Here is a 7,716-nt window from a genome sequence, read left to right on the forward strand (position 1 = left end):
TAAAGGCACCGAACTGTGGTGAGACTTTCCACACATGACTAGATAGAAAAACACTAGCAGGAGGTTTCTGTACTGTTTCTATTCAGTCAGAGTTGTAACAGCCAGACCTATAGCAAACACGAAAATTATTACAGCAAGAAGGGTCACAATTAAGGGATTATTTCAAAGGTCTTGGAGCATTTAGAACAGTCTATGTGTGGTTTGGGGGGGAGATGCATCCTCAGTTTTTTGTCATGAGAAGATTGATCAGCTTTTAGAGTGACCAAAGTAGGGCTGCAGGTTTTTCAAGCTTTTATTGTGTGCAGACTAGTCAGCCTCTGGAGTGACTAGAGTAGGACTGTTGTTCTCTTGTCTTTGAAGTATTATCCAGAGGGACCTTGTTGGCTTATTTTTATGAGCCAAGGCCCTGGTGAGTTTGTTGAAGCAGTCCTCTTGTCCTCAGTGTGGCAGATTCACAGGGTAACTTTGACAGTGGTAGGAGTAACTAGTACAATTACGTGAGGCTCCATCCAGACTAGTCAGAGGGATTCTTCTCTTTTAGTTGTTTATATAGCATTGAAAGATATTAGTACAATTAGTATTAGAACATTAATTTGACTATTTTTGTAACTTTTTAAACTCTTGTAACTCAATCTTTATCAACATGTTTTAGACTTTTTAGTTTTTGTCTCTAATTTTTTTTTTTATTATTTTTTTGGAGAGGATTTTGCTATAGGGCACGTGAGCTCGCCAGAAAGACAGAGAGAGACAGAGAGACAGAAAGCGAGAAATCACCCCCCAGGGGGAATGGCCACGCCGCAATCCCTTTTCCTCCATTCTCCTCTCTGGATCTTGAGCACGCACGCACATGCACCTGTGAGTTTAAGCCACTGGACCCAGGACTTGAGCTGTGGTCGACTGCATGGGAGTCCAGTGACATAGCCATTACCCTAACTGCTGGTCACATTGTCTCTTATTTTTTTGTTTTGAGACAGTAATTCTATCTTAAGACAAAAACTATTTAACAGAAGTTTTTACATTAAAATTTTTTGTTAACCTTTTTTATTCGAAGTACATTTTTATAAGTTTAACTTTAAAATTTACTATTATTTACCAGATGAGTTTAATTAAAAGCATTTACTTTATATTTATTTAGTTTTTGCTTGACAATTCTTTTAAGATTTTTTATGGAAACAAGGCTATTTATTTAAGGTGTTTTTTTAAATTTTTCAAATAAAAGTAAAATCAGACTAATCTTACATTAGCTAGTCTCTTTATTTAGAGACTGAATTATTAAACAGAATAGATTTTTTCCAGTGTTTTCTAAGTTACTTTTTTGGGGGATTGAATTTTTAAGGGAGTCTTGTTTGAAAATTTAGCATGTACCTGTGTACCTGTGTGCAAACAATACATTTTGAGACAACACCATTAATCAGGCTATTTAAATTAGGCACAAAGTATTTTTTCCTAACCAACTCAGCAAGGTTTTTTTTTTTTTTTTTTTTTTTTTAGTTTGGCACCCTGGTGCATATTTCATCTAAGATGACTTGCTCAAGGGCCTCAGGGGCTAGTGGAATGCCATTTGGTCACAGCAACCATATTTTGGGTTCTCCAGTAATTTATTGTTTGTGGGCCAATTTTGGGGCAATTTGTGAGCAAGGATGGGAGGATAGAGTTTGCGGCAGCAGTAAGACCTTTTATTTGCTGGTACAGATGTTTCCCCTCCAGCTAGGTCTTATAATTTTTTCTCTTGTCACATGGTCAGCCAACCTGTTTACTATTATTATAATTGTTTATGAGTGTGCTTTTAGAAACAATCTTAACCTTTGATTTAGACACAAAATTAATTTTAGTCACTTTAAGGGTTACCTGAGACTTGTTTAGTGAGATTGTCAGATTCCAAGGGGACCTGTTGGGGTCTTGGACCCCATCAATCCTCAATTTTAAAGGTCAGCATGAATTTTTGAAGTCCTGATCTCCCTTAAGAGCTCAGAGTATTTTGTCTCTAGTGACCAACTCCACATTGGGGAAAAGACCCCAGTTGGGGACATGAGTATGCCAGTCATGGGCATTATTCAGTGCCTGGGCTGCTCACATGGGAAACAGATTCTCTTTCAAGGCAGAGGCTCTAATATGAGCTGTTTACAAATCCTGCCCTCAGAGAAGTCTCTAGTCTGTAGGATTACCACAAGTGACTACTGGGTGCCATTTTAAGTGAGTTAAATCAAAGGTTAAAGTGTCTTGTCAATTTTGTTATAACATTTTTGAATTATCTAAGAACTTTTCTATATTTGTTTTCATCTGTGAGAGATCTTACACTGAGAAGTAAACCTAAGTTGTAATAGCTCCTACAAGGAGCAACTGAGTATTGCCAGTAGGGTGGAGCCCAGTTTATAACTTTTACAAACCATCTGCTTTATTGTATGGTATATGTATAGTACAAAAGCCCTAGCTAGAGAATTTAGTCTTAATCTAAACTTTTTTTTTTTTGAAAGGTTTTCACTATAGGGTGTGTGTGCTCACCAGACAGACAGAGAGAGACATAGAGACAGAAAGCGAGAAATCACCCCCCAAGGGGGATGGTCACGTCGCAATCCCTTCTCCTCCATTCTCCACTCGGGATCTTGAGCACGCACGCACATGCGCCCGGCATAAGTTTTAAGCCACCGGGTCTGGGACACGAACTGCGGTCAACTACGTGGGAGTTCAGCGACACAGCCATTACGCTAACTGCTGGTTCTCAATCTAAACTTTTTAATATTATTTTTGTTTTAGACCTTTAACTAAGGGGAGAGTCCAGAGAGGAAAGGCCTAACTAAAGAGAAACAGAAGGAGTACAAGTAGGCAAGGTGGGGAAAGGAAGTCAGAAGCTTTATCTTTAACTTGTCCCCCCCATTCCTTGAGACTCCTACTATATTAAATTATTGGACAGGAGTTTTCTAGTTTTTGTCCCTCATAAATAGGCCCCATTTTTATTAATTGCCCATGTTTACCTTTCCCTCCCCACTTTGGGAGATTTGATATTTTTTGGAGCAATTGTTAAGCTTGCAAAAATCATATTCCACGGGAACCAGCAGTTAGCGTAATGGCTATGTCGCTGGACTCCCACGTAGTCGACCGCGGTTCATGTCCCGGACCTGGTGGCTTAAAACTCACGCCGGGCGCGTGTGCGTGCGTGTCCAAGATCCTGAGAGGAGAATGGAGGAGAAGGGATTGCGGCGTGACCATCCCCCCTGGGGGGTGATTTCTTGCTTTCTGTCTCTATGTCTCTCTCTGTCTGTCTGGCGAGCGCACGTGCCCTACAGTGAAAATCTTTCCAAAAAAAATATAATAAAATAAAATTCCATGTATTTATATTGATTAGAATTTTCTATTTTTGGCACCCTAACTATTACCATACACTAGTAGCTTATAAACATGTGCAAACAACCAACCATAACAACAACATTTATTGGACAACTTTTTAAATGAAAAACTGAACAATCTTATTAATATACCTACCCCAAATTTTTTATTTTTATAAAATCTAAAGACCAACATTAGGAACAATTAAAGCATTGAACTTAATAATAATAACTATAAAGAGGACTTGGGGATAACCAGGCAGCAATGCTCCCATAAGTCCATGTTTAATAATGGATTTATAGCTCTAATTTTATTATTATTTTTAAATTTACATGCCTAGCATGGATATTTAGCATACAATTCTGTCAAATGTATTTTTTTATTTTGGTTAATTTTGGCTTGACAGTTTAGGAAATCATTATTATTTTATGGAAAATAAAAAGTTTTTATCCAGTTAAATGATTAAATTCTTAGAAACCTGTACTTGTAAGAGTACATTCTCTTTTCATTTTCTTTGTAATTTTTTTAGTACATAATGTTAAGATTATAGCCATTTACAAAAAGCTTTTAGAAAAGCCTAAAACAAAGCAATTACTCATAGGCAATAAGACATTAATCAACTATAGTTAATTCCCTGACAAAAATTTATAATTGATAAAGAAATTTGGCTTTATATACCAGTTTGACATAATAACTTTTAACATTACTAATAAATATTTTACCATAAATTTCTGGGAATCTCAATTATTTTTGAGCACAATATATACAAAAGGCAAACTAAATGAATACTTATAGATATATAATTATATAACATTTATACATATAACTCAAATATAATGACAAGAAAATTAGAATTAGTTAATTTGACAAATTTTTATTTTTATGTAACATAAAGAATAAGTTGATCAGTTTAACATCTGCCTTTTGGATGTTTCAGGGACCCTCTATAAACATCCAAGATTTACTTTGAGATCATAGATCTTAATTTAGAATTTGACTTGGGAGGAACCTTGTTAAAGACAGCAAAAAGCTTATCTGCTAGCACTAAAACTAAAGCCAGAAAAAACTAGTCATGACACATTAAACTAGCCATATCAAGACAAACACAGTGTTGCCTGGTTAATAAAAATCTGGACAAAATATATGTTGGAAATTGTGAAGATTTTTACTTATTAAAATTTTTTTCATTATATTTGAAGCACACTTCTTAAATAAAGTTACATGACCCTGAAAAACATTTAAACTAATGTGTATAAATGCTCTTTTTAGAAACTGAATAAATAGAATCCTTTAATGCCTTTTTTTATACAGACATACAACATATAGTATGTAACATGACATAAAATATGTATGGATGTACACACACATCAGGATTATAAGAACCAATTTCCCTGGGGTTATTTTGGCACCAATACTCTTAAAGAGAGAAACTCACTCTCTTTAAAATTTAATTATATATTTAACTTTTTGTTGCCTACACCTTTAGAGCTATTAATGCACAAATGTTCTTGATATTGTCACTTTTCCCAAGTGTGATCTTTTCAAAAGACCCTATCAGTTTTTGAATGGCAGCAACCCTCCAGGGTTAGAGCCTGTAAGGCTGCCAGTCTCCACTGAGTCTGGGATTACCTAGTTTCTCTTTTACGTACGTTCACACAAAGTGAGTCCCTCTTTTTGACAAAAAGGGTCTTGACAGACAAGGGTTCACAAACAGGGCACCTGGAACAAATACAGATCAGAAATGATTTAGAAGAGTGTAATGCCAAGGGCCAGGGGGCTGAGGCAGCAGAAAAACCTCAAAAGTAGGTACACTGAGAAGGCAGCTGTGGTGAGCCTGAGACAGCACAAGGGAGGATAGGACTCTCAGCCAGTTGGAGGTTAACTAGGAGAAGAAAGAAAAGGGCTGTGGCATACTCCTCTTGATGGCAGAGGAAATGGGTTAGGACAAGAGCTTTGTAAAGTTCCATCAAGAATCTAGTAAGCATGTCTACCCAAATTGCCTGCTGACAAAGAAAGCAGCTTGTGGGGTTTAGTAAGATATGGCAAAGAATCTGCAGAATCTTCTTTCCCATGACTTTCTCTATGACTCTCTGAAGAAGCAGAGGACCCAGCTTCCAAGGACAAAGGGTCCTGCCCGTCACAAAAAAGGAATGGCCTTTCCCCACTTTCCTCCCAAGGTGGTAATGTAAGACAAGCAAGGGATGGGTGCCCCCTTTTAGGAGTTGACCAGTTAGATATTCACCTGGCTATATCCCTCATGGGAGAAGGGGAAGGAGTGACTTTGCACAAGTGTTTGTACAAAAGCAAAATTAAACACTGTTACTTGGGGCATTTTTAGTGTTGGGGATTTTCCAGTCCTTACACAAACACAATGGAATCTTAATGGTCTTCATTCCTTAGAGCAAGGGGTCTGTGGCTACCTATCTAAAGGACATATTAAGATGGGGGAGTTTTGAATCACTTAGCGGAAACAGTGGATTCTTAATTACTTTAAAGCAAGAGAAAATATCTAGTGTATCCAGTACTATTTGAATAGCAGTGATTGAACTGGTATATTCCTTTTATGCTTAACTTTAGAGAAAAACTAAGTTTTTCACTAATTGTGATAATAGTAGCAGGCTTTTCATACATAACTTTCATTAAGCTTTGATAATTTCCTTCTACTCCTAGGTTGTAGTTTTATCCTAAAAGTGTGTGAAATTTTCTCAAATATTTTAATGGATGATCATATGATATTTTTCAATTTGTCATTGTATGTTATTGTGTTGATTAATTCACATTTATTAAGTCATTATTCCACACTCTGGGATAAATTTTACTTGAGCATGGTGTATGATCATTTTAATGTGCTGTTGGATTCAGTTTGATAGTATTTTGATGAGTATGTTTAGATTAGGCTTCATCAGAGTTATTGATATGTAATTTCTTTTTTATATCATGTCCTTATTTTATTTTGGTAGGAACATAATGCTAATCTTGTGAAATAAGTTTGAAAGTTTTACTCCTCTTAATTTTTTTCTAAAAGTTTGAGAACAATTGGCCTTAATTCTTCAAGTGATTGTTAAATTCACCAGAAAAAACATCTAGTTCTGGGCTTTTCATGGTTGGGTGCTTTGTGATTACTGATTAAATCTTCTTATTCAGCATTTGTCTGTTCATATTTTCCATGTCTTTCTGATTTAATCTTGGTATGTTGTGTATTTCTAGGAATTTAAACATTCTTCTAGGTTAGCAAATTTGTTAGCATATAAATGTATATTGTAGCCTCTTATGATCCTTTTTATTTCTTGGCATCATTTCTAATATCTTCTGTTTTATGTATAATTTTATACATTTGGAAATTTCTTTTCTTAATTTAGCCAAATATTAGTCAATTTTGTGAATTCCCACAAGTTAATTCTTACTAGTTTTTAAAATGTTTTATCTTTATTTTGTATGTTTCTGTAAGCTTACTAGTTTTTAAGATGTTTTATCTTTATTTTGTATGTTTCTGTAATAATTTATTATTTCCTTCAACTAAGTTTGGATTTAGTCTGTTTTTTTTCATTTATTTTAGTTTATTTAGGTGTAAAGTTAGATTATTTCTTTGATTTTTAAAAATTATTTTTATATAGGCATTTATTGCTCAAAGTTTCCCTGTTATTGCTTTTGATGCATCCATTAAATTTTGGCATATCGTTTTACTTAAAATTTGTATCAAGGTATTTTCTTATTTTTCTTTTGATTTCTTCTTTGACTCATTGGTTGCTTAGGAGTGTATTTAATTTTCATTAGTGTATGAATTTAAAACTTTTCCATCTGTTATTAATTTTTGATTTTATAGCTTTTTTTTAGAAATTGTACTTCAGGGGGCCAGCAGGTTTTGTGGTGATTGGGGTGCTGAACTCCCACATGGTTGACTGTGGTTCAAGTTCCAGAACTGGTGGCTTACTTTCTCACTCCCCTCCCCATCTCTCTTGGGTAAGCACATGTTTTCTATACCAAATTAAAATAATAGCAATAATTATAATAAATAAAATTAAATAAATATTTTCTTTTAAGCAAATGATATATCATTTTGACCTTTCTAAGTTTGTTAAGATTTTTTTTGTGGCCTAAACTGTAATCTATCCTGTAGATTGTTCTGTATGTATTTGAGGAGAATGTGCATTCTGTAGTCATTGAAAGAAATGTTTTGTATCTGTTTTTTAAGACTATTTGTGCTATCCAAGGATACTTCTTTCTAAATGATTTTGTTGTAGATATTTTATCTATTGCTGAAAGTTAATTTTTTGGAATTATTTTTATTTAACTTTATTTATCCATTTATTTATTCATTTTTTTAATTTGACCAGAGCGGGACAGGGGGAGAGAGAGAGAGAGAGAGAGCGAGAGAGAGAGAGAGAGAGAGAG

Source organism: Tupaia chinensis, unplaced genomic scaffold (assembly GCF_000334495.1).
Source record: "Tupaia chinensis unplaced genomic scaffold, TupChi_1.0 Scaffold148039_1, whole genome shotgun sequence".
Lineage (NCBI taxonomy): Eukaryota > Metazoa > Chordata > Mammalia > Scandentia > Tupaiidae > Tupaia > Tupaia belangeri.